Here is a 25,958-nt window from a genome sequence, read left to right as displayed (position 1 = left end):
GTGCACCACCATGCACCAGCAGGGATGCCCCGTCCCAGGCCTGTCCGCAGGTAGAGGGGATGTCCATGTCACCTGACTCCCCTCCACCTGCGGACGTGGGAACCCCTGGCCGTGCGGAGAAGGTCCTGATTGGGGTCGCGTTGCGCACGGCTGCGATTCGTGATGCCGTGCGTGCTTCCCGGGAGGAGCACGCACGTCATCACGAAGTGCACCGTGCCGACGTGGCCCAATTGGGATCGGCCATGTTCGGGGGTTTCCTGCATGTGTTGGCCAATGTGGCGGCCCTCTCCTCCTCTGTGCAGGCTATCCACCAGTCGTTCTCCTTGCCGTCTTCCAGCCCAGATGCCACCAGGGCCCCCTGTGGACCTGCCCCGACCAATGCAGCCAGCTCGGTGGGGATCCCATCCCTGCCACAGTCGGGAGTCAGAGATCCAGCAGGGGTGGACACCAGAGCAACTGGACCCCAGCAGATGGAGGATGTGACGGCATCATCGGGCAGGGCACGTGCACGACGGCGTCGGTGGTTTCCATCAGCCTGGATGCCGTCGTGCTGGCACAGGCAGTTGCGTCGGAGGCAGCAGCAGGCTCAACGTGGGAGGCATCATGGCTCGGGGCCATCAACATCAGGGGTGCAGGCATCGGCCGGAGGGCAGGAGAACCCTGGAATGGGAGTGGCTTCCGTGTGGGAGAGGTTGTGCCAGCGGATAGGTGCGGAGCGGCAGCGGGCAGAGGAGGAACGGCTCACGATGGTCAGGGCGGAGGACTCCATGCGGAGGGCGCTGAGGCGGGCTGAGTGCCTCGAGGGTCTTCGCAGGGAGTTTGAGCTTGACACTGCGTTATCCCTGCGGGACCTCGGGGCCAGGGAACATGCCCGCCTCCAAGCCATTGACCAGGAGTTCGAGGATGCCCTGGCCCATGACAACAACCAGTGAGCCGTCCGAATAGCCCGCTGCCTTTGTATATAGTTGTATAGTTAGGGTTAGGTTTCCTTTGTTTTTTTGAATTTTATTTGGGTTGCGATTGGACAATGCACCACTTTTTTGTATATAGTTCCCTTTTTAGTTAGTAGTCAGTTAGGTTTAATTTGGTAGGGCTCATGGACCCAGGATTATCTTCTTGATTGGCTTATTTTAATTTTTCATAATTTTTTCTTGGACATTCATCTTGTTTTGTTTGATTTGCTTTGTGTTTTTTCTTATTTGCTGTTCAATACATATTATTTTTTTAATCTTCAATGTGTCGTATCATCTCATTGCTTTCAGGCATGTCATGTTGGGTGTTTTGTCATTCACTTGCAGCCATTGTGTGTGACAGACATGTGTTAAATTGCATTATTTACATTGGGGGTGTAACATGTAATTGCCTTTGATATGTGGGTGGGTGTGATAGTTGGTTGGGCCTTTTGGCAGGGGAGGATGGGCATTACGGACATGATTGGGGAATGTTGGGACCCAGGTGCAGGGGGGCATGGATTGGACATGGGTGGGGGCCTGCTGGCAGGTGCCCCACAGTGCTGGGGGGTGGGGGTGGTGAGAGACATGAGTTGGACATGGGTGGGGGCCTGCTGGCAGGTGCCCCACAGTGCTGGGGGGTGGGGGTGGTGAGAGACATGAGTTGGACATGGGTGGGGGCCTGCTGGCAGGTGCCCCACAGTGCTGGGGGGTGGGGGTGGTGGGAGACATGAGTGGGGCCCTGGTGGAGGGTGACCCTGGTGGCTGGGGTTTGGGGGTGGTGGGAGACATGAGTTGGACATGGGTGGGGGCCTGCTGGCAGGTGCCCCACAGTGCTGGGGGGTGGGGGTGGTGGGAGACATGAGTGGGGCCCTGGTGGAGGGTGACCCTGGTGGCTGGGGTTTGGGGGTGGTGGGAGACATGAGTTGGACATGGGTGGGGGCCTGCTGGCAGGTGCCCCACAGTGCTGGGGGGTGGGGGTGGTGGGAGACATGAGTGGGGCCCTGGTGGAGGGTGACCCTGGTGGCTGGGGTTTGGGGGTGGTGGGAGACATGAGTTGGACATGGGTGGGGGCCTGCTGGCAGGTGCCCCACAGTGCTGGGGGGTGGGGGTGGTGGGAGACATGAGTGGGGCCCTGGTGGAGGGTGACCCTGGTGGCTGGGGTTTGGGGGTGGTGGGAGACATGAGTTGGACATGGGTGGGGGCCTGCTGGCAGGTGCCCCACAGTGCTGGGGGGTGGGGGTGCAAGGGGACATGTGTTGGTGTTCATTAGTTCAAGGAGACATGTGCCTTTGCTGGGGGGCATGCCCATGTTGGGTGGGCTGCCTGCGGGACATGACCAGGGATGCAGGGTAGTCCCCTGTGGTGTGGGCTGCCTGCAGGGGCCGTGGAGGGTGTACAGGGTACACCTGGGAGGAGCCACACTGTCAAATCACATGTGGAACTTCCCGCGCACCCCTGAAATACACGCGCCCAGGCTATTCGCGTGTGGAACTTCCCGCGCACCCCTCAAATTCACGCGGCCAGGCTATTCGCGTGTGGAACTTCCCGCGCACCCCTGAAATACACGCGCCCAGGCTATTCGCGTGTGGAACTTCCCGCGCACCCCTGAAATACACGCGCCCAGGCTATTCGCGTGTGGAACTTCCCGCGCACCCCTGAAATACACGCGCCCAGGCTATTCGCGTGTGGAACTTCCCGCGAACCCCTGAAATACACGCGCCCAGGCTATTCGCGTGTGGAACTTCCCGCGCACCCCTGAAATACACGCGCCCAGGCTATTCGCGTGTGGAACTTCCCGCGCACCCCTCAAATTCACGCGGCCAGGCTATTCGCGTGTGGAACTTCCCGCGCACCCCTGAAATACACGCGCCCAGGCTATTCGCGTGTGGAACTTCCCGCGCACCCCTGAAATACACGCGCCCAGGCTATTCGCGTGTGGAACTTCCCGCGCACCCCTGAAATACACGCGCCCAGGCTATTCGCGTGTGGAACTTCCCGCGAACCCCTGAAATACACGCGCCCAGGCTATTCGCGTGTGGAACTTCCCGCGAACCCCTGAAATACACACGCCCAGGCTATTCGCGTGTGGAACTTCCCGCGCACCCCTCAAATTCACGCGCACTGGCTATTCGCGTGTGGAACTTCCCGCGCACCCCTGAAATACACGCGCCCAGGCTATTCGCGTGTGGAACTTCCCGCGAACCCCTGTAATACACGTAGCCCGCTCCCCCAGGCCCGATCGCGTGAGGAACTTCCCGCGCACCCCTCAAATTCACGCGCCCAGGCTATTCGCGTGTGAAACTTCACGCGAACCCCTGAAATATACGTAGCACGCTCCCCCAGGCCCGATCGCGTGTGGAACTTCACGCGAACCCCTGTAATACACGAAGCCCGCTCCCCCAGGCCCGATCGCGTGAGGAACTTCACGCGAACCCCTGTAATACACGTAGCCCGCTCCCCCAGGCCCGATCGCGTGAGGAACTTCACGCGAACCCCTGTTATACACGAAGCCCGCTCCCCCAGGCCCGATCGCGTGTGGAACTTCACGCGAACCCCTGTAATACACGTAGCCCGCTCCCCCAGGCCCGATCGCGTGAATAACTTCACGCGAACCCCTGTGATGCACGTACCCTGCAAATCGCGTGTGACACTTCCCGCGCACCCCGGTATACATGCACACGTATTTTTTGTCAGCGGGTGTCCGTGTTTGTGGGTACCCCTTTGCATGTCATTTTTCCTGGAGGGCCACAGTATGGGACATTCATCATGGCAGTATATAGGTGCTATTTGTTGGCGCACCTTTTGGCGCACATTTCTTACAGCCGCAGAGACGCTACCGCCTCCTTTCTTGTGGCGGTCGTGTTTGTGCCTGTGCGCTGGTTTGAGCGTGCGCTTTTTTCCCCTATTCTATTCCATGAATACGTGTTGTAGGCGAGCGTGTGGGCGTTCCGCGCACTTGTGCCCTGTACTTCCCCCGTGACGCCCACGTTTTGGCAAGTTGTTCCCCATTCCGAGTGTTACGCCCGTGTTCCGCCTACTTTTATTGCGTGCGCCGCGCTATGTGCGATTTTCGCTGTGGCCTGTGCGATTTTCGCTGTGACCTGGCGCACGCTGTTAGATGGCCTGTGCGCTAACGTGCGCCGCGCACTTTTTATCGCACATCCGCTGGTTTTCTCGCGCACGGCCTTCCATGAATCGACGTGCGCTGCTTTTCGTGCGATTTTCGCACGTTCACTGCGATTTTCGCTATTCCACTGCGATTCGCACGTTTTTGCCCACTTGCGCCGCGCTAATTATTCCATGAATCGGCCTCTTAGTGTTGTCAGGTGCAACAGATCGAAAACAGAAATCTTTATTTATTTATGTTTTTATTGTGCATTTGTAAGGCGCTTATACATCTAGGATCGGACTGGGCCGTAAAATTGTCTCGGGCACCAATAAAAAAGTGGCCCACAGTTGCAAATGGCAATTCATTCCTTACGTGACACTGTCTGAATAGCAACCAATGGGAAGTTTGTTTGTATAAAGTGTGATGCAATTTGTGCATTTAAAAAATATTTATTCAGCAGCACCTGACAAAACTAATAGCTGCAGAGTGAATTAACTCATCAAACTCATCAAACTGGCCCAAATTGGCCAAAATAATTGCCCACTTTGACCACAAAAACTGGCCCACACCAGCATTCAAGGCACCCACAGAACAATAGGGAGGGAACATGGGAAAGAAATATAACAATGAAAGATAGATGCGGACCTACTAGGACTTGTGGGCATTCAGAACATGCAAGTGCAGAGAGAGAGAAAGGATGAGGAAGTGGGGGAGTTAAGTGCTAGTTGTACCAACGAGGGAAGTGTTAGGGAGTAAGCAGCTAAGTGACTTGGTGGGAGTGGTCAGCTGCCAATAAATAAGTGCAGGCCTGTGGTGGCATAGGCCAGTGGGTGCCAAGGCAAGTGCTTAGGTTTAACAGTTAAACCGAAGGATGTACATAAGGAGCTAAAACTCAGAAATAAATGTCATCAGTTACAGCATATATGGGTTCAATCATGAACTGTCTTGCTTATGGAGATGAAACTCGTCATATTTCATTGATAAAAACGTGTTGGAAGAAATAAATTGTAAGGGATTTCCTGGATCCTAGGTGTTTCTTCTGAAGTCCTATGGCCGTGTGCATGTTTCGCCACACAGTTATGACAGCATGCCATATGCAAGGTGCACTTGCTTGAATGTTTGAAATTGTGGGAACAAACTGAAGGTGAATTCTGCACAAATTAATGCGTTGCCAAACAAGCAGACTTTACACATATGCACGACAATTATAAAATAGTGTCTGTCAGTGGATGAACTCAGGTTGCCTTCTGGCACACGGGGTGAGTTTCTAAATCACTGGCATGCATATAGTGAGTTCAGTTTACTCACTTCCCGGTATCTGTATGGACTGTCTCCTTCAAATTTAGCCGTGTAGATTGGGCCATACCAACTCTCCCCGGCAGGGTGTTCTCGGACAGTGAATTTAATCTGGCCATTGCCCAATCCAGATATAAACAGACAGCTGACAGGAGGTTTGTGTTCCAGTGCTCCTACCTGTGGAATGCTCTCCTTTTAGGATTCCCCAGACTGACCACAGGTTTCGCCTTTTGCAAAGTTGTTAACAATGAGCTGTTCGTCTGATTCTATATTCTACATCCACAGGCTTTTCCGGTGGCATTTCTCTCACCCCTAGATCCAATTTATGACGTGATGCGTTGCATTATAAGTTTACAAATCAAATCAACCGAATTTGCTTTGCGCAATCCCCAAAGCACACACAGCTGGAAGGGAAATTGGCCTCCTCCCAGAAAGCTGCAGGCAGCCTGAAATGTGCTACTGAGACACTGTGCAGCAGCTCCCCAGGATATCTTCCCTTAGGAGCCCATTGGAATTAGGAAGATGGTTTAATATTGTGTAGATGCCTGTTGACGCAGCGGCCTCATCAGTACCAAACATAACCGGTCAGAGAACGTCTGATATTAATCACAAATGCCAAACAGGTGCATCACAGGCTTACTAATCACATTTTTAGGTGTTCTTAATTCTAAAGCAAAACACCTCCAAGAAAATATGTTCTGGTATGAGCAGTATGACGGTAATATCCATATTAGTTTTGAAATTAAGAAATGTGTCATTCACTGATTGGTCCTGTGATAGAGTGCAGTTGGTTGGAAAGCACCCCTCTCTGGGAACTGACACCAGCTGGCATTGGTCCAACCCAGAAGGGCCGTCTATGTTTTACAAAGTGAAAGTTAAATATTCCCACATTATCTGTGTGTGAAGTGGGGACTGCAAGCGTTTGGGATGACACTTGGAGGCTGTACATCAGGGGACGATTAGGGCAAGAGAATAGAATTTCCCATCAGTGTCATGTGTGCCAATGGCGGCTGGGGATGGGAAGGCCTGTGGCAGACTGGGAGCTCAAGGTCAGTGAAGATAATGTCCTTCATTTAGATCACTCTGCAGGCTTTGGCCATTGGCCAGCCAGAAACTCTACCAGAAGCATACCACCCGGGGAATTGCTGCAAAATGGGGAGGTCCCTCCACAACATACACATCCCCTTTGGACCACAGAGTGGGGGCTTGTAAACCAACAATCCCCTGCTAGGATGTGTCTATAAATGTGAGAAAATGCACAGTCAATTGTCTACATGTTAGACTTTAAAGACTCAAAATCTCCTTTCCTAAGATAAAATATAAGAGAATCAATAAGAGGGTAATATCCTTTTTTTTCCTCGACATCCCTGCAGAGAAGAAGACTCACGTGTGGGGAGAAACAAGGGGTTTGCCTACTACTGAGCACCTGAGGCCCATGACACCCAGATATCGAGTGGGAGACAAAATGACTACACTTTCCTCGAAATATGGCCGATTCAGAGGGAAGAACAGATGAGAACACAGGTGGGAAATGTTTTGGGAAGAATTTTACGAGAACTCAAGAGGCAAGACGTGTTACTCCGGGCTGCCGCTGGAGCTTGTGATCACCTGAAAGATGCCACGTGAAAATCTTACCGTTGTTCAGTGAAATATATGTGTCAGCCATCTCCTTCCAGCAAGCCACACTAGTGAGTGGTGTGTGAGGTGCAGTGCACTCGACTGAATACTTATTTGTCACTTGAACCAAATACTGAGCTTGCATACATTTCCTGTGTCTGGAGAACTGTGAGAAGAGAACATGGTCATAAAGTCAGAGAAACCACTGCCATATGGCTACAAAAATGTTAAGTAATAATAGGCTACTATCAGTGCTTCTTTGATTAATACAGATAGCTAAGAAAATGGATTAAGGTGAGAGTGACGTATCTTCCATATCTGTCTGGGACAGAAAATGGATTTCATCTGGCGGTTTGGTAGGGAAAGGCCAAGTGAATCATAACGCTAAACAATGAATAATGTGGGACCTCTGTTATTTAAATGCTGGTCTGATAGCATTCCATTCCAAAATGGTAGCTCACTTGCTGAAGATATGTACGTGGCACATATCAAGAGATTCGTTTCACTCTTGAAATGGTCATCCACTGTTTTCATTTTTACTTTTCAGTCTCGAATTTGAAAGCACAAACCTCAGAACGCGAGAAAAAAAAGATTAGGAGTGCAAGAGTGCCTCCTGGGTGCCATGGGCACCACTTGACATTGTAAGTGTTATTATTAAAATTAGTAACATTAGTATTATATTTATTGAGTGCTGACCTAGTTTTGGAAAGCAACTGAGAGCTTTACAAATCATAGAAGGAAGGCCATGGTGAGGGAAGCAGAGATGAAAGGGAGCGCAGAGCTAACATCAAGAGAGGGGAAGGGGGAACATTGGCACAAGGGATCTACAAGCAACCAGGGACAGAAACAGGTGGGAACAGATCACCCAGTCAGGTGGGGAGAGGAGGATGCCTGGTGTTAGGGAAGAGCCATTGCTCAAAGGGGATGGTATTGAGGTCCTTCCCAAAATGTAGAAGCGAGGGTATGAGTTTGGTGATGACAGGGTAGAGGTTCCAGAGTCTTGGAGGAGTAGGCAGAGAAGGTCTGTCTTCTGGTTCTTTCCTTCCTGTCCCAACGGGATTCAAGTCTGCACATGCCCTTAGTTCTGGTGGATTGTAGGCCTCCGGAGATGGTGGGTTTCTCAGCGAGGTAGCTTTGAGTCTCCTGGGTGACAGTCTTGTAGATGATGCAGGAGGATCTGAAGATGATATGGGCTTGCATCGGGAGTCCTTGCAGTTCAGTGCGGGTCAGGGTGATGTGGTTGAATTTGCTGAGTCCTTTATGGCCATCATCAAAGATTGTAAGGGCATCATCAATCACCTTGATGGTACACGTTTCTGTGCTGCATCTGGGGTTGAAGCCAGATTGGTAGGTTTTAAGGTGGATGTTGAAGGCTTCGCGTGGATACTGCTTTCTCAAGGATCTTACTTAGGAAGGGAATATTGATGATGGGTAGATAGTTGCTGAGGTCGTCAGGGTCCAGCGTTGGTTTCTTGAGAAGTGAGAGGATTTGTCCAGTCATGTGGGTGGTGGGGAAGGTACCTTGAGTCAGAGAGCTGTTGATGATTTTCAGGTAAGGGAGATGTGCTTCACTCTGAAGGCTGCTGAATACAGAGGTTTTGAGGATGTCCTCCATGTACGATGTGACCCTACGTGGTTGGGAGCGAGGTCTTCCATAGTGAGTGGCTTGAAAGTTGTCCAGGTAGTTGTGGTTTTGCAAGATAGGTTGTGTAGCTTGCCCTCAGTTGTGGCACTGGTGTCTATGTGTTGGCAGATCATACTAATCTTGTTGGTGAAGAAAATGTTCATGGCAGTAGATTTTTTGGTGGAGTGCGGAAGGAGTGTGTCAGGCAGAGGGTTGATGAAATGCTTAATGGTATTGAAGAGTGCTCTACATTCATCATAGGAGTTGGCTATGGTGTTTTTGTAATAGTTGGCCTCGGCAGTGGTGGTCACATGTCTGCATGTAGCAGAGAGTTCCTTGAGCAGGGTGAGGTTGGATGTGCTGCTGAATTTTCGCCGTCTTTTCTTTTTTTCTGACTTTTTTGGTTGCCATTGAGTTCATATGTGTGCCAGGGTGCACAAGGTATAGGCTTGAGGGTGAGAATTGTCACTGGGGCATGCAGTTGAGGAAGGTTGTGAGTGTTATGCTGTCATAGACCTGGTTTGTCTGGAGTAGATCGACCTACCTGAGGTGAAGGAAGGCAAGGTAGTCTGTCAGATTCTCCACTAGGAAGTTCATTAAGGATCTGAAGACTTTTTTGTTTGGTTTCCAATGGGTCTGCTTTACTAAGGTGGTGTGATTAATGTCAAAGGGATTGGCAGATGGTCCAACCAGTAATTCTAGGCTGCTGCCCATTTGTAAAGTATAAACATTTTAAATGTTTATCATTCTGCTATTGGCATACTCAATGCCATTTATTATGCTCTGTGATCAGATAAATGAAATGCTCAGGTGGCAGCTCCCTGTGGAATTCACTCACCGAAAGCCATTACAAACTCCAAATTAACCTTCCACTCCACCACTGTAACTGATACAACACCCCCCTCATCCACAACACTGAAACATTCCATGCCACATACCTTTGACCATAACCTCAAAGCAGATGACCTGACTGGGTCACTTTAGACCTCCGCTGAGTCTCACTGCACACTGAAGGCCTAATTAATGGAACGTTTAGAGCGGAGCAAAATGACTTTGCACTGCCAATAACCACGTTCCACTGGGCCTCGGTGCAAAATGTATTTTTATGGAGCAAAGTCTCTTTGCACCACGCTTAATGGGCCTAGTTCACAGTAAAAGCGCTTTGCACCGCTCTGTGAATTAGGCCCGGTGGAACATGTTTATTGGCAGTGCAAAGTCACTTTGCTCTGCTCTAAACATTGCATGAATTAGGCCCCGAGTCTCCAAAAACCGAACTGCAATCCAACCCCTTTCTTAAAGGTTGCTAAGCTTCAGGAAACTATGAAAAAGGCAGACGTCATGGTATAAACGACCCAAGTAGTGCACAGCACATGACAAAGTATTGTTGTAATAGTATGGCTGGGAGTTACACGGGGCTTTCCCTGATGAATTTCCATGCAACGTGGTTTTTACATTAAATGAATGGAAAGAAACATGTTGGATGTTTGATGAAGAATAAATGGTTTGAGAGTAATAGCGTTTGAAAGAGAGTAGTATGGAGTGAAATATACACATTGTTTTATGTAATTGCTATTTATGAAAGTAGCCCCGTCGGTGGACACCACCATACTGTAGTTTCTATGCTGTTTGTTTAAGTAATTATAAAAATGAGATTTGATGTTTTGTAATTGAAAAACTTTTATCGTGTATAAATATAAATGAAATATTTGTATTTTTTTTACATATAACGTCTTGGTATTTGCTAAAAAAAAAAAGATATATTGCCTCCTGTGTAGGTGAGTAAGAGTGTCCTAAGCCAGTATAGTAACTGGCTCATGAATGACATGTAACCATTGGTATTCTTGTGGTTTAGAGTTTTCGTTTTTTTGGGGTGAGTTCCCATGGTTATAAAATTACCCCTGGGCTCTCTTTTTTATTGTGCAATAAACGACCCAATAAAATTTACACAGTATTAGTATGTCTGTTTTTTCCCTGTTTTTTTAATAGCCCACTTTGCATTTTTCCTTTTTTATACCTCACACAAACAAACCACAAAATATAAATTCGACAGTATCCCCATCAGTATTACTGCATGGCAGGCATGAATGCCTCAGATCATGCTTTTTGATTAATCTGTGTGACAGCATCCGCCATTATCGCTTTTTATGTACGTTTTTTTTTAGTGATCATGTCTGTACAAGCTGCTTTGCTGTATTTCATCTGAAACAATAGCGTTTAGTCCAGACGTAGGCAACGTGCGGCCAGGCAGATGTTTTAGCCTGTGACTCCCATAAGCACTACCATAGACTGTACCAGCTAAGGCTGATGGGAGTTGTAGGCCAAAACATTTGGAGACCTGCAGGTTGCCCACCAATGGTTTGGCCGTAACTCACAGTTTTACGTTTGCGGCTTGACTTTGCTCTTTCTATTTTGCAGCCTGCTGCATTGATTACCACGGAGCCTTTAAGGTCAAGATATATTGGATTGTTGGTTGAAAGAACTAATGAGATCTGACCCAAGTTGAATCACTGTGATTTACTGAAAGGGTGTGATTCCGGTTTAGCTGATGTAGGGACTGCAACGACGCACGTGCATCCGCTCACATTGCACAGAAGACAGACATCTTTTCTAAGCTGCGTCATGAGCACTTGGTGAGTGAGGAGCACTCGCATTTAGCAGAGCAGGCTTTTCAGGATAATTATTGATCTCATCTCACTCTTTTAAATCACTGTAAACTATGTTCAGATCAGTTAATGCGAGACAGTCTTTCGAGTTAATTATTTTTGTGGTTTTATTGCTGGCAGATATTAAAAGCCCTTTCTTGAGAAGGGATTTATTTCGCGTCAGCGAGGCATACACATGGGGCCCCCTTTTAACGCCAGCCATTATTCTCGGTCTGAAGTCGATTCCTATCACGTGTGCTTTTCATTTTCATTATATGGCGAAACGCTGGCTTTTATTCTATTAGTCCTAGAAGGCCATCTGCACCTGGCAACTCTGCAATGCTAGCTTCATTCCAAGAAGCATATCTGTTGATTGAATCGGCGGTTATGGCCGGCAAACGAAATCACTCTTGATGCAACATGTTAGGCAGAGTCCACTCTACCCAGGAGAGCATTTGTGTCACTCTGCCTGCTGCATCATGTTAAGCAGAGTACACACCATCCAGGAGTGGATCTGAATCATCCTGCCTGCTGCATCATGTTAGGCAGAGTACAATATATCTAGGAGGGCATTTGAGACACTCTGCCTGCTGCATCATGTTAGGCAGAGTCCACTCTACCCAGGAGTGGATCTGAATCACCCTTCCTACTGCATCATGTTAGGCAGAGTACAATCTATCCGGGAGGTCATTTGAGACACTCTGCCTTCAGCATCATGTTAGGCAGAGTACACTCTACCCAGGAGTGGATCTGAATCACTGTGCCAGCCTCATCATGTTAGGCAGAGTCCACTCTACCCAGGAGAGCATTTGTGTCACTCTGCCTGCTGCATCATGTTAAGCAGAGTACGCACCATCCAGGAGTGGATCTGAATCATCCTGCCTGCTGCATCATGTTAGGCAGAGTCCACTCTACCCAGGAGTGGATCTGAATCACCCATCCTACTGCATCATGTTAGGCAGAGTACAATCTATCCGGGAGGTCATTTGAGACACTCTGCCTTCAGCATCATGTTAGGCAGAGTACACTCTACCCAGGAGTGGATCTGAATCACTGTGCCAGCCTCATCATGTTAGGCAGAGTCCACTCTACCCAGGAGAGCATTTGTGTCACTCTGCCTGCTGCATCATGTTAAGCAGAGTACGCACCATCCAGGAGTGGATCTGAATCATCCTGCCTGCTGCATCATGTTAGGCAGAGTCCACTCTACCCAGGAGTGGATCTGAATCACCCTTCCTACTGCATCATGTTAGGCAGAGTACAATCTATCCGGGAGGTCATTTGAGACACTCTGCCTTCAGCATCATGTTAGGCAGAGTACACTCTACCCAGGAGTGGATCTGAATCACTGTGTCAGCCTCATCATGTTAGGCAGAGTACAATCTATCCGGGAGGGCATTTGAGTCACTCTGCCTGCTGCATCATGTTAGGCAGAGTACACTCTACCCAGGAGTGGATCTGAATCACTGTGTCAGCCTCATCATGTTAGGCAGAGTACAATCTATCCGGGAGGGCATTTGAGTCACTCTGCCTGCTGCATCATGTTAGGCAGAGTACACTCTACCCAGGAGTGGATCTGAATCACTGTGTCAGCCTCATCATGTTAGGCAGAGTACAATCTATCCAGGAGGTCATTTGAGACACTCTGCCTTCAGCATCATGTTAGGCAGAGTACACTCTACCCAGGAGTGGATCTGAATCACTGTGTCAGCCTCATCATGTTAGGCAGAGTACAATCTATCCGGGAGGGAATTTGAGTGACTCTGCCTGCTGCATCATGTTGGGCAATGTACACTCTACTCAGGAGTGGATCTGAATCACCCTACCTGCTGCATCATGTTAGGCAGAGTACAATCTACCCAGAAGTGGGTCTGAGTAATTTTGCCTGCTACATCATGGCATGCACACTACATGCTGCATTATGATAGGCAGAATCCACTCTACCCGTAGAACATTTTCATCACTCTGCCTGCTACATCATGTTAGGCAGAGTACACTCTACCCAGGAGGGCAGTTGACTCACTATTCCTACTGCATCATGTACGGTATAGTACAATCTACCCAGGAGTGGATCTGAATCACCCTGTTTGCTGCATCATGTTAGGCAGAGTACAGTCTATTCGGGTGGGCATTTGAGTCACTCTGCCTGCTACATCATGTTAGGCAGAATGCACTCTATCCACGAGTGAATCTGAATCACCCTGCCTGCTGCATCATATCACACAGAGTACACTCTACCCAGCAGTGGGTCTGAGTCATTTTGCCTGCTGCATCATGTCATGCAGAGTACATGCTACATCATGTTAGGCAGAGTACACTCTACCCAGGAGGGCGTTTGAGTCACTCTGCCTGCTGCATCATGATAGGCAGAGTCCACTCTACCCAGAAGTGGCTCTGATTCACTCTTCGTGCTGGTTCATGTTGGGCAGAGTACCAACACAGTCGGGAGAACAGCATTGTTGAGGATACGGAGGAACAGCTGGCCAATAGATGAAGTGGCTGCAACAGGTCGGCTGCTTGGAGAGCCTGGGAGACCATGTGCAACCCCCCTGACCTGTTGTGAGTCCTGCCACTCCCACCTGCCTTCATTAACGGCAGAAAAGGGCACAGCTGTTTGGAGTTGTTTGGCGCTGGATCAGCAGGATTACCAAGAAGACTATTCCAGGGAATCTCTGCTTGCAGCAATCTGGGGTGCTGACCAACCTCGACAACGGTAAGCCGTTCTCCATGTTCTCCCATCCATCCCACCTCTAACGAGTTCTGCGTCGCATATACTTGCCACTATTAAGACTGCCTTGCCTAGTACCTATATCAAACCTTAGCGATCTGTTGATCTCGAGTGTGTAAAAATATTTTTTATGAAATTGTTGTAAACCCAATGTTAATAGTACAATTTTATACCACTCACGGGACCATATTTCTTTAGCACTATTTCCTTTCTTATATGCCAAATTCTCTTTTATTAGGATCTATAAGAAATGCTGCTATCACGCATTATTGTGTATGTACCACCCGATACCTGGGAGAACTACATCTTTTGCATACTTGTGTGTCTCCGGCTGCAGTGCAGAAGCACACGCTGTACTCTGGTTCTCTGTTGCTTTGCCACCAATCTGCACATTAACTGGCGATCAATAATCTATGACCAAGGGAGGCAAGGGAGATGGACTAAGCCGGCCTCTTGTGCTGATCGGGCGTTCCCACCAATGTTGGTACAGCTTATATCATTATCTACTCATTGCTGTCCCTCTACTTGGATGGAATCCTTGTTGAATCTTGTTGTGCTTTTTCCGTGTTTGTCCCAGGCCACAGGATGGGGCAGGGGAGAATGGGCTATGGCAGCCCCTCAAGCCAAGCTGGCTTTATCCCATAACCATTTTTTAACCAAATCCATGTTGATTGTATGAAATTGTGACATCTATTTATATATATGTTGATATACGATTGTGCCCATCAGATAGTTCTCACTTCCCACTGAAGTGATATTATAGGGACTTAGAAAGAACTTATATAAGGAGACAATACAGATTTCCCTATTGCAAGGAGCTAAAAGAACAGCACCATTAATAGCTCTTATAACAGAAGTTAATACACTTATTATTAAAATTGAGGATTTCTTAGGGGCTAGTAATCACCAGGAAGAGCTTGCCAAGAGACAATCTTCTGGAACACAACATAAGGAAAGGGGGTGGTAACGATCTGATTAATTAGAACCCCAAAAATGGGGAACTGCTTCAAACTAAATTACCCTTCCCTAAGGCAAAATAACCAGTGCCACAGAACACCAAAAATAAATTCTTTGATTGTGATCCTATAGTTAACCCTCAGGCGGAAACCCAAACGGGGTTGGGGATAATAATTATACCTTGCCCATGGAAATACACCCAAATGCAGGACAGATTGTTGTAGAGATTCTTATTAATACCCCTTCCCAAATGGGCCCGAATTCCCCAAAGGAAAACAACAACCCCAAGCTCTATCCCTCTATAATTAATGAAGATATTCCATTGGTCAACCAATTTTTACTCTTAGCTGAGGAGGAGATACCCACGACCTCTAATCCCCCCAGTAATCCAACTCATTGTAAGCCTGTTGACTACACAGGCAAACATATGGGGGCAAGAAGCAAAGGCTGGAAACATTTCACCACAAATAAGTGAACCCCTAATTCATTCAGCATGATACCGACCAAATGTACTCCACCTTCATGTCCCAAATGCCATTCCTTGGGTCAGGAATGTATATCCTTGCAAAACCTCACTCCTGCAGAGATAACTGATCTAGCATTGTGCACGCGAGCCACCTTGCAAAGGTTATCACTGATGTGGTGCCTCAGTCTTTGGCACAGACTCTCATGACAGTAAAATAACCAGCAAACACAATCAATAAACTAGGATTTCTACACTGTACATGCATCCTTACCTCAGTGACTCTCAGAGATGAACATGTGTTGGCTGTTGTGATCAACGGTATCAAAGCAACATCTTTTCAGGCAAACCAAAACAGATCCTGGTTGCACCCTTCTCTGATCCTCATGCTCACAGTTGTAAGGCATACTCTGCCTCACCCAAAGGATGCCAGCTGAGGGTCCCCTATATCAAGCAGACACTCAAAGAGGGTGCTCACACCCACATTCTGAAAATAATGTCGATGCACGTCGAATCCCACCCACAATGAATCATGTCCATAATTACACCAATACCACCTAAACCCTGGCTGCCCCACAAAAAGAATCTGATGACAAAGTTGAATAACAGATTTTGACGGAGATAATATGATAGGTTATTTATAACACACTTAATACCCAGAGGTTTCTAAGCGCAGACCTGGGGATCGAACCTGTGTTGCTTCATGTCGTCTTGCTTCTAAAGCGAGCATGTTGCCCGTAAACTATCCTCCCGAGATAAGGCTCAGATATTGGGAGAATGCTAGACAAGGAGCTCAGACGCAACTGGCAGAGTTGCCTGTGAAGCCCATATGAGAAGTTAAGTTACCTCAAGGTGATTCACACATTGCAAATAACTTATTAAATCAGTCAAGTCCCAAAAGAAACCAACAGTTTGTAATATCTTCTGAATGTTTCTTCAACTTCTCTTGAGGTTTTCAATTGTCTGCTTTTTTAGACTAGGCATGAGAGAGCCCAACCCTCCATTTGGGACATTCTTGTAAAATTGCAATTCCTTGCTACCCTACTTCTTTGGACCCATGGTACTCTAACCCTCTAAACAAAGATGATACTTCCCCAAACACTCACTGAATCCTAAAAGACTAAAGTGCCCAGCAATCTTGGCAAGCCACTCTAGGTATCAATGTTCAGGTTCTGTATTGCCACCCAAGCTCCAGATAATGTAGAACTGATTAATGCACATTGTCAAAGTGTCCCCAAGAGAGTTCAAGAAGTCCCTAATTATCCTGCTACTAAAAATGTATAGCAAAGGTCGGTGAGTTCAATAACTACACACACCCATCTCTAAAACACCCTTTCTCATGGAAGATCAGGGAATTTGTAGTGACACACCAACCACAGACACATGTGGAAGTGAATAATATCCCATGCCACCATAAAACTGGGTTAAAGCACTCAAAGGAACATTGCCCACAATAGCGGATATATATATGAAGGGACCTGCTCTTGTCAAATGACTCACATGATATTGAAGTTCAGATCCTCATTGACATTTCGAGGGTAATTCATAGAATTCAGCGCACAAGTGGCGCACGCGGCTGGCACACAGTGTGCGTGTGCGAATTTCTGCGCCAGCCGCGTGCGCTAAAATCCATTTCCGCGCACAGCGTATTCATGGATTTTAGTTTCCAAAACCAGCCGTGGTGCAGAGTGGCGCAGCGACCCTGCAGCAGCGCCAGTTACGCCCCCAACCCCTCCCCGTGCGCCATGCACAGCGCACAAATCCCGTACATGGCGCAGAGGCCCCCAACCACGAAAACGCCTGTAAAACTCCCCACGCACCCCTCCGAATAAACGTACCCCGCTGCACGGGGAGTGTCACACGCGATTTGAGCAAGGTACGTGTATAACAGTGGGTCGCGGGAAGTTTCACACGTGATTGGAGCGGGGTACGTGTATTTCAGGGGTGCACGGGAAGTTTCACATGCGAAATGCCCTGTGCGAGTGGGGTACGTGTATTCCTGGGGTGCACGGGAAGTTTCACACATGATAGGCCCTGTGCGAGTGGGGTACGTGTATTCCTGGGGTGCGCGGGAAGTTTCACACGCGATTGGAGTGGGGTACTTGTATTTCGGGGGTGTGCAGGAAGTTTCACACGCAAAATGCCCTGTGCGAGTGGGGTACGTGTATTCCTGTGGTGCGCGGGAAGTATCACATGTGAAATGCCCTGTGCGAGTGGGGTACGTGTATTCCTGGGGTGCGCAGGAAGTTTCACATGCGATTGGAGTGTAGAATGTGTATTTCGGGGGTGCGCGGGAAGTTTCACACGCGATAGGCCCTGTGCGAGTGGGGTATGTGTATTCCTGGGGTGCGCGGGAAGTTTCACATGCGATTGGAGAGGGGAATGTGTATTTCGGGAGTGCGCAGGAAGTTTCACACGCGATAGGCCCTGTGCGAGTGGGGTACGTGTATTTCGGGGGTGTGCGGGAAGTTTCACACACGAAATGCCCTGTGCCTTAAGTGGGGGAGGCGATCCATATAATTAATCTATACTGGAACCATTACCGAACTGGAACACACTCGTTCATCGACCAGGTGACATCAATAATCGACAATTTATTGGAGTCAAACAAAGGGGGCTGCTTGTTAGTTTGTGGCGACTTAAATGTTGATATCTGCAAGCCACAGAATGCAACTAAGAGACAACTCGCGAATACCTGGTTAGAAGAACTCAATGTAAGAGGTCTATCAATGCTAAACGGATGTACACAAGGTGACATACCAGCTCAGCCTACGTGGCGGCGTGAATGTCAATTTTCGACCATTGACTATATTTTCGCTTCAGATATCATGCAGGCGCGGGCAAAATCCTTGAAAATCCGTACCATGAGCAACAGTGACCAAGATTTGTTGGAATTAACATTCCAAGACTCAAAAGAGGAACAAAATCAAAAATGGAGATCAAAGGTTCTGGTGGAATCAAATCGTCTCTGGGTGAGATTGGATGAAAGTGACGTGGCCAACATATGCGCCCAATTTAGATCAACTTCTGAAGAGATTGAATACGTGTCCATTCTGTCCCAATTCAAAGCTAAATACATCGGGATGAAAAACTGCTCTTTCCAGAAGAAACATCGCTTCGACCTGTTGGTGATGCAGCGCAAAAGACTGATGAGGGCGGAAATACGGAAAAACAAGCAAGGGTCAGTCCACGATATAACAGCAAAAAATCGGATAACTAAACAATCCTATAAAAACTGGATAAAAAGTCACAAATGTATATTACTTCAGCAAGACGCGGAGGCAATGTTGAAGATCCTAATTACTAAGAACAGTAGAGAGTTCTGGCGATCTATTAATCAAATGGAAGCACCGCAAGAAGCTTTGCAATCATGCCTGATATCTGAATCTGAGTGGGTGCAGCATTTTTCTGCTTTATACCACAAACATCTAGTTCCTACTATTTCAAGCCATAATTCAGTACCATGGGATCTATACTTTGCGAAGGATGTGATCCGAGAGGTTATCATGAGAGCTAAAAATTCCAGAGCACCAGGCCCTGATGGCCTGTCGAATTTCATGATTAAACAGTGCCCTGATCTCTGGACTGATTTTTGTTTCGACCTTTTTGGAAGAATTAATACACAAAAACAAGTACCAAATTCATGGAAAATTGGGATTATAGTCCCCATATTCAAAAAAGGAGACAGATCATCACCAAAAAACTACCGACCTGTGGCGCTGCTGGATGTCCTGGGCAAGATTTATGCATCGTTGCTGAAAACCAAATTGCTCAAATGGGCTACAACAGTAAAGAGAGTTGACGAAAGACAAGCGGGATTCGTAAAACTGGTCGGATGCTCATTGAACCTGCTGGTCCTAAACCTACTGAAGATGGAAGCCCTCCGACTAAACACGAAGGTGTACCTGGCTTTCGTCGATTTCTCTAGCGCTTTCGACATGATTGATCGCGAGAAGCTTTGGCAGAAACTGGAGGTGTGGGGTTGTCCAGTGGGTCTCTTAGCGGCGATTAAAGAGCTTCACACAGATACCTCCATTACAATTCGCCTAGATCAATCAGGCTCCTTGTCGGCACTAATCAAGACTCATAGGGGTGTAAAACAGGGATGTCCGTTGGCAGCAGCACTTTTTAGTCTCTTCATCCCTGATATCGGTGAGGCTATCCATTCCGTGAGAGCGTTTCCACCTAAGCTCAATGCTTCACGGATAAGTTGGCTGCTGTATGCCGACGATTTAGTAATTTTAGACTTAACCCCGATTGGCCTTCAACGGAAACTAGACGCAGTACAAAGTTATGTAAGCTCGAACAACCTCAAGATCAACGCAGCAAAGACGGAAATACTGGTGTTTGGGAACTTAAGAACGACTCAACCTGCAAATGCGAAAAAGTACGTGTGGAAACTAGATCAAGTACCGCTAAAGGTTTCAAAAAGTGTGAAGTATCTAGATATGATACTAAATTCTAGTATCTGTGATGAGTCCTGGGTAGTAGAATCCAAGAGGAAATGTGGACAGCTAGCTTGTCAGGGTATTGTGATACACAGAAAATTTGGACGTTTCTCGTTGCACCCCCTGCGTAACTTTTATGAACAGAAAGCGGTACCTATTCTGATTTACAGTGCGGAAAATGCGTTTGGATGTTCGTCAAAGCATTGGGCATCCTTGGAGCACATGTTCTGGATGAAAGCGTTAAGTTTACCGATTGGGATATCGACTGCTTGTATGAGATACGAACTTGCGTTAATATCACTGCATGCTCGAGTCAGCTGGAATCAGCTAACCTTGTTTCGGAAATCCAGAATAGAGGAAGGAATCTTGCAATTCAAGATATTACATCAGGCTTCAGCAAAAGGGTGCGACATTCTATCTCAGTGGGTGAAACGTTGCGAAGATCTGTTGGCACTATACAACATCAGCATCGAAATGCTTCTAGCAAATCCAACCGCAGCAAAGGAGAAGCTCTGGCGTGCCGACTGGATTGCCACATGTAGTGAGCAAAAGAATGCTAGCGCCATGAAAGACTCTCCGGTCGAAGCAAGAGCCTTCAATGTCCCGCAAAAGTACTTGAATTGCTTTCCAAACTCGAAAGCAAGAAGACTGTATATGTTATTCCGGTTAAATGCCTTCAAAACAAAGGAGAGGACCAGTCATTGGCCATGTAATGTTGGTGCTAATTCCACCTGTCGCCTTTGTGAAAAAGATGTGGAGTCACTTAAGCATCTTGTGCTTTTCTGTCCAGCACTAAAAGACATAAGATCAATTCACATGAGCCGGTGGTACAACGTCCATCAGTCCATATGTGCGGAGGAATCATGGCAGATGATGTGTAATGGTCTGGATATGAAATTAATATTGCCCCTGACTTCCTTCTTGGCTGTAATTGCAGAGAGACTAAATGCGCTTGATAGGCTGTGAGCGAAAGAGGTTGAGTAAAGCCATGCTTGACTCAGTGATCTTAGGTGTTATCTGAGTAGACTAGCATAAGAGATCACAGGAAGGAATTAGGATAATGTTGGAATCATGATTTAGTTTAAATTGTTGTGTTAAATGTTTGCCTTATGTGTTTGTTTGTAATATTTTAAAGGTTTGACCTAAAAACCAACAAAATAAAAAAAAAAAATAAAAAATGCCCTGTGCGAGTGGGGTACGTGTATTCCTGGGGAGCACGGGAAGTTTCACACGCGATAGGCCCTGTGCACGTGGGGTACGTGTATTCCTGGGGTGCGCAGGAAGTATCACATCCGAAATGCCCTGTGCGAGTGGGGTACGTGTATTCCTGGGGTGCGCGTGAAGTTTCACACACGATTGGAGCGGGGTAGGTGTATTTCGGGGGTGCGCAGGAAATTTCACATGCAAAATGCCCTGTGCCAGTGGGGTACGTGTATTCCTGGGGTGCGCAGGAAGTTTCACATGCGATAGGCCCTGTGCAAGTGGGGTACGTGTATTCCTGGGGTGCGAGGGAAGTTTCACACGCGACTGGAGCGGGTTACGTGTTTTTCGGGGGTGCGCAGGAAGTTTCACATGCGAAATGCCCTGTGCGAGTGGGGTACGTGTATTCCTGGGGTGCGCAGGAAGTATCACACGCGAAATGCCCTGTGCGAGTGGGGTACGTGTATTCCTGGGGTGCGCAGGAAGTTTCAAACACGATTGGAGTGTAGAACGTGTATTTCGGAGGTGCGTGGGAAGTTTCACACGCGATTGGAGAGGGGAACGTGTATTTCGGGGATGCGCAGGAAGTTTCACACGCGATAGGCCCTGTGCGAGTGGGGTACGTGTATTCCTGGGGTGCGCGGGAAGTTTCACACGTGAAATGTCCTGTGCGAGAGGGGTATGTGTAATCCTGGGGTGCGCGGGAAGTTTCACACGCCATTGGAGAGGGGACGTGTATTTCGGGGGGATGCAGGAAGTTTCACAAGCGAAATGCCCTGTGCGAGTGGGGTACGTGTATTCCTGGGGTGCGCAGGAAGTTTCACACGCGATAGGCCATGTGCGCGTGGGGTACGTGTATTCCTGGGGTTGCGTGGGAAGTATCACACGTGAAATGCCCCGTGCAAGTGGGGTATGTGTATTCCTGGGGTGCGTGTGAAGTTTCACATGCGATTGGAGCGGGGTACGTGTATTTCGGGGGTGCGTGGGAAGTTTCACAGGTGAAATACCTGTGCGAGTGGGTTACGTGTATTCCTGGGGTGCGCGGGAAGTTTCACATGCGATAGGCCCTGTGCGAGTGGAGTACGTGTATTCCTGGGGTGCGCGTGAAGTTTCACACGCGATTGAAGAGGGGAACGTGTATTTCGGGGGTGCGTGGGAAGTTTCACAAGCAAAATGTCCTGTGCGAGTGGGGTACGTGTATTCTTGGGGTGAGCGGGAAGTATCACACACGAAATGCCCTGTGGGATTGGGGTACATGTATTCCTGGGGTGAGCGGGAAGTTTCACACGCGAAATGCCCTGTGCGAGTGGGGTACGTGTATTCCTGGGGTGCGCGGGAAGTTTCACATGCGATAGGCCCTGTGCGAGTGGGGTACGTGTATTCCTGGGGTGCGTGTGAAGTTTCACACGCGATTGGAGAGGGGAACGTGTATTTCGGGGGTGCGCGGGAAGTTTCACACGTGAAATGCCCTGTGCGAGTGGGTTACGTGTATTCCTGGGGTGCGCGGGAAGTTTCACACATGATTTTGCTGTCAGAGCGGGGTACGTGATTTTCGGGGGTGCGTGGGGAGTCCTACACATGAATTGGCAGTGTGGGTTCTCCCAGGTGTTCCCTCTACACCCTCTACGGCCCCTGCGGGCAGCCCACACCACAGGGGACTACCCTGCACCCTTGGTCATGTCCCGCAGGCAGCCCATCCACCATGGGCATGCCCCCCAGTCAAGCCACATGTCACCTTGCACTACTGATCACCAACTCATGTTCCCCAGCACCCCCACCCCCCAGCAGTCAGGGGCACCTGCCAGCAGGCCCCCACTCATGTCCCCCAACACCCCCAACCCCCAGCAGTCAGGGGCACCTGCCAGCAGGCCCCCACTCATGTCCCCCAGCGCCCCCACCCCCCAGCAGTCAGGGGCACCTGCCAGCAGGCCCGCACTCATGTCCCCAGCACCCCCACCCCCCAGCAGTCAGGGGCACCTGCCAGCAGGCCCCCAATCATGACCCACTCATGTCCCCCAGAACCCCCACCCCCCAGCAGTCAGGGGCACCTGCCAGCAGGCCCCCACTCATGTCCGCAGCACCCTCACCCCCCAGCAGTCAGGGGCACCTGCCAGCAGGCCCCCACTCATGTCCCCCAGCACCCCCACCCCCCAGCAGTCAGGGGCACCTGCCAGCAGGCCCCCACTCATGTCCCCAAGCACCCCCACCCCCCAGCAGTCAGGGGCACCTGCCAGCAGGCCCCCACTCATGTCCCCAGCACCCCCACCCCCGAGCAGTCAGGGGCACCTGCCAGCAGGCCCCCACTCATGTCCCCCTGTCCCCACGTCATGACGATCCTCAATCATCGGCCTTATGGCCAGCCACATCACACCCACGCCACCCCAGCCCAAAGACCCAACCAAGTATTGCATCCACCCACATAGAAATGCCCATTACATGATACAACCCGAATGGCAAGTATGTAAATGAACACATGTCCGTCACACACACACAATGGGTGCAAGTGAATGTGAAAACCCACATCATGACATGCATGAAATCAATGAGAGAATACCACACATCGAAGTATGAAACAAAAATGTATTGAACCCAAAATGAATGTAATGAAAAGAAAACACACAACAATGTGAAGAAGAAATAAAACGCGGCATGTCCAGAAAATAATCAAAAATATGAAATCAGAATCCAAAGAAATCCAAATGGAAATGTGTCCAAAGTCTCAGTCCAACAAAGCAAATCCAAGGGAAAAAAATAAGTGAAATCCATTGCTCCATGGTGAAATGGAAAAAAAAAATCCACTGTTCAACTCTATACAAATCACCAATCCAGGGTCCATGAGCCCAACAAATGAAATGAAACCCACAAAAAAGACTACCTAATAAAGAACTGTATACAAAAACGTGGTGCATTGTCCAAGCGCCCCAAAATAAACAAAAACAGAAAGGAAACCTAACACTATCTAACTATATACAATGGCGACGGGCAAGTCCTGCGGCTCGCTCTGTGCTGTCCCGGGCCAGGGCATCATCGAACTCCATGTCGATGTCCCGGAGGAGGGCCTCTGCCCTGGCCCCGAGGTCTCGCAGGGAGGCACTCATGGCTGTTCCAACTCCCTGCGAGTTGCCTCGAAGGCACTCTGCCCGCCTCAACGCCCGACGCATGGAGAACTCCGCCCTGACCATGGTGAGCCGCACCTCTTCCGCCCGCCGCCGCTCTGCATCTATCCGCTGGCCCAACCGCTGCCACACGGAAGACACTCCCATTCCTGGGTCCTCCTGCCCACTGGCCGATGCCTGCCCCTCTGATGTTGATGGCCCCAAGCCATCATTGCTCCCACCTACACCCTGCTCCTACTGCTGCTGCTGTCCATGTGCCCTGTCCGATGGTGCCTGCACATCCTCCATCAGCTGGTCTCCAGTTGTGGTGTCCACCCCTGCTGGACCGCTGACTCCCGACTGTGGCAGGGATGTGAGCTCCACCAAGCTGGCTGTGTTGGTCGGGCCAGGTCCACAGGGGGTCCTGGTGGAATCTGGGCCGGAAGACGGCAGGGAGAACGACTGGCGCATAGTCTCCACAGAGGAGGAGAGGTCCACCAGAGTCCGCGACACATCTAGGAACCCACCGACCAGGGCCCCTCCCAACACGTCACGACGCTGCTGTTCGTGATGGCGTGCGTTCTCCGCCCAGGACGAACGCACGTCATCATGAATGTCACGCGTGCGCAATGCGACACCAATCAGGACGGAGCCCATACGGTCATGGGACCCCTCGTCCGCAGGTAGTGGAGAGGCAGATGACATGGCACTCTCCCCTACCTGCGGAGACGGGCCTGGGATGGGGCATCCCTGCTGGTGCATGGTGGTGGAGTCACAGGGTCAAGGACAGGGACATGCACAGGCCCCTCCGCGGTGACCTGTGCTGCCTCCTGACCCTGGCCCTGGACTCCACCACTTGCACCAGTGGTACTACCCCCACCAGGCCCCATGTGCGGCTCAGTAGCGGGCTCCTCCTCCTCTGTGGAGACTACCAACCTGGATGTCTCCGAACTGTCTTCCGCCATTGCAAGCCCCTGTGGGGGCTCACCTGGCCCTTCTGCCACAGCCGTAGTGGCAGACGCAGCACCAGCCCCCTTGCTCCCGGATGATGGCAAGTCCTGGGAGGGTGGCTGGGCCTTGCGTTGACGCCCAGTGGAGGCATCCCCGTCGCTTGGCTCGACAGCGCTGTCTCCGCCCTCTTCTTCACTTGACGCTGCATAGACGGAGACATAGAACACATGCATCAGGGTACAGTACAACAATCCCCTAGACAGGAAGCAATAACACATGAGTTGCAGTGTCTAACGTCTCTTCCATCCTGTCCCTCCACAACACATGGGTGAATGCACGCAACACACATGCATGAACAGGCACGGCGCCTGCAATCAACATCAGCATCCATGTACAAGGGCCTCTATTAACCAATATCTTGCCTTCAAAGTCACATGCATCATGTCTCACACTGATTCCATGCACACACATCACCAGAGGGTCATTCATCATGCCTTGCACACCACAGACACAGGGGATAGACACAATGCATACATTGGTGACTGCACTGCCCGAGTGAATGTACACATCATCACAGACATGTGTCATGAATCCATGGCGTACCTAAGTCACACACACACTTCTCAGACACACACACATGTGCACCATACATGTACATGACAACAGCACTGATCCCTCACACCCCCACCATGTGCAAGAACAGACACTGGCATGCTTTCATGTGTGCATTTGCCATACAGCTACCCATGTTGCATTGTAACTCATGCACCAACCATGTGGTTCACACATTACTGGTCTCACATGCATGACCATGATGTCCCTGCACACACACATCCATACATGGCCTATGTCACACATACAGGCAAGTATCAGAC

Source organism: Ambystoma mexicanum, chromosome 6q (genome assembly GCF_040938575.1).
Source record: "Ambystoma mexicanum isolate Mex_15411 chromosome 6q, UKY_AmexF1_1, whole genome shotgun sequence".
Lineage (NCBI taxonomy): Eukaryota > Metazoa > Chordata > Amphibia > Caudata > Ambystomatidae > Ambystoma > Ambystoma mexicanum.
This window is presented reverse-complemented; position numbering follows the sequence as displayed.